General features: G+C 46.5%; 1 protein-coding gene across 1 annotated transcript in view; it reads left to right on the top strand.

Moving 5' to 3' along the window:
* The window catches only part of ptpn4a (protein tyrosine phosphatase non-receptor type 4a), a 54452-nt gene that overhangs the window by 20990 nt on the left and 30962 nt on the right, over positions 1 to 2500 (top strand). The gene's annotated exons all lie outside the window — the stretch shown is intronic.

Below are 2500 nucleotides of genomic sequence, written 5' to 3'. Positions count from 1 at the left end.
CCCAGAGCCCTGATAAAGGAATGTGGATAAGCTTTAAGATTTTTAATCTGCTTTCACTTTATCCTGACAGGTTTAAAGGAAAGATCTCGTTCATTAACACGTGTTTCCGTACGAAGACGTCTGCGTGCGCTCCGTTCTAGACCGAGCACCAGGCTGTTCCTGCGTAGGCCGTAATATTAGACCATGATGCAGATGGAAAAAGCACAGCTGATGTGACCACTATTTAATAATAGCATGTATTTAGTTATTTATTTATTTATTTTCCTCCAGAAGGAAAAGAGTACTGTTTAATCTGTTGATTTCTGTGTTCACGCTTTTACGCATCTCATTAAAGTTCACCTCGAATAACCTTTTTTTCCCTCTCTGTCATGTGGTCTAATCGCCTCAGGCTTCTAAACATGTGGGATTCCAGTTAAATCTGTTAGTCAGTTCTGTGTGTTGTACAAACTGTTATTTGTGTTCCTGAAGACTAAACTCAACATCAACATCACTGTCTGTCTGTCTGTCTGTCTGTCTGTCTGTCTGTCTGTCTGTCTGTCTGACTGACTGTCTGTCTGACTGACTGTCTGACTGACTGTCTGTCTGACTGTCTGACTGTCTGTCTGTCTGTCTGACTGACTGACTGTCTGTCTGACTGACTGTCTGTCTGTCTGTCTGTCTGACTGACTGACTGTCTGTCTGTCTGTCTGTCTGTCTGACTGACTGACTGTCTGTCTGTCTGACTGTCTGTCTGTCTGTCTGTCTGTCTGACTGACTGTCTGTCTGTCTGTCTGTCTGTCTGTCTGACTGACTGTCTGTCTGACTGACTGTCTGTCTGTCTGTCTGACTGACTGTCTGTCTGTCTGACTGACTGTCTGTCTGACTGACTGTCTGTCTGTCTGACTGTCTGTCTGTCTGACTGTCCGTCTGTCTGTCTGTCTGTCTGTCTGTCTAACTGACCATCTGTCTGACTGTCTGTCTGACTGACTGTCTGTCTGACTGTCTGTCTGACTGTCTGTCTGACTGACTGTCTGTCTGTCTGACTGTCTGTCTGTCTGACTGTCCGTCTGTCTGACTGTCTGTCTGTCTAACTGACCATCTGTTTGACTGACTGACTGACTGACTGTCTGTCTGACTGTCTGTCTGACTGTCTGTCTGACTGACTGTCTGTCTGTCTGTCTGACTGTCTGTCTGACTGTCTGTCTGACTGACTGACTGTCTGTCTGTCTGACTGACTGTCCGTCTGACTGTCTGTCTGACTGTCTGTCTGTTTGACTGACTGTTCGTCTGTCTGACTGTCTGTCTGACTGTCTGTCTGACTGTCTGACTGACTATCCATCTGTCTGTCTGTCTGTCTGACTGACTGGCTGTCCATCTGTCTGACTGTCTGTCTGACTGACTGGCTGTCCATCTGTCTGACTGTCTGTCTGACTGACTGACTGACTGTCCGTCTGTCTGACTGTCTGTCTGTCTGTCTGTCTCTCTGTCTGCCAGTGTCATGTTGCCTGATAGCAGATTTTGATGTACACCTGGCTCTAATTTGTTACACGTGTGTGTGCTTAAAAAAGAAATTATAAAGAGTGATATTTTCATAGCAATTCTTCAAGGTTCTCGAACAGAATTGAAATTATTCAGCCGTTAGTTTTTCCTGTCTTTCATGGCTGTTTAAAATTGAAGCCTTTCTTGTTGGCTGAGTTACAGAACATTCTGGAGATGGTCACAGTGTGAATCCTGCATCATTCTTCATGCCTGCTTTCAGATGTCATGTTGTTTCTGCAGAGAACCGTGTGTGTGTGTGTGTGTGTGTGTGTGTGTGTGTGTGTGTGTGTGTGTGTGTGTGTAACAGCTCTGTGCTCCCTCGAGACCAGTCTGTGGTTTATGTTGTTCATGTTGTAATTCCATCTGTTGAGTGTCTGTCTGTTCCTCATGGGACCAGGGTGCTGTATGCGAGACGCCAGCCGTAACTCATATCCGGGTGCTGCGACAGATCTGACAGCAAAATCTGTCTCATTAACTAACGTAGTGCTAACACTCGGACTCTGAGAGATAGAGGAGTGTTTAAGTTATCAGTACAGGATAAATCATGACATCAGCTCAGTCGTAAGAAAGTGTTTACTGGGTCACGCGGTACGAGACGAGGCACATGGAGGGAGGACGAAAAGACTTTGTATATAGGTTGCATCATGTGCGCCGAATTTAACCACAAAACACATCAGATCCTTCTAATAGCCATAGTTCCTCTTTAGCACAATGCTGAGCCTCATGTCTTCTAACAACACCTTTAAACCAAGGCACTAGAGCCACCGTCCAATCACAGGGGCACTAGAGCCACCGGCCAATCACAGAGGCACTAGAGCCACTGTCCAATCACAGAGGCACTAGAGCCAGTGGCCAATCACAGTGGCACTAGAGCCAGTGGCCAATCACAGTGGCACTAGAGCCAGTGGCCAATCACAGAGGCACTAGAGCCACCGGCCAATCACAGTGGCACTAGAGCCAGTGGCCAATCACAGAGGCACTA

The sequence above is a fragment of the Tachysurus vachellii genome, chromosome 8 (genome assembly GCF_030014155.1).
Source record: "Tachysurus vachellii isolate PV-2020 chromosome 8, HZAU_Pvac_v1, whole genome shotgun sequence".
Lineage (NCBI taxonomy): Eukaryota > Metazoa > Chordata > Actinopteri > Siluriformes > Bagridae > Tachysurus > Tachysurus vachellii.
Note: the sequence above shows the minus strand (reverse complement) of the source record. Positions and strands in the feature narration are given on the sequence as shown.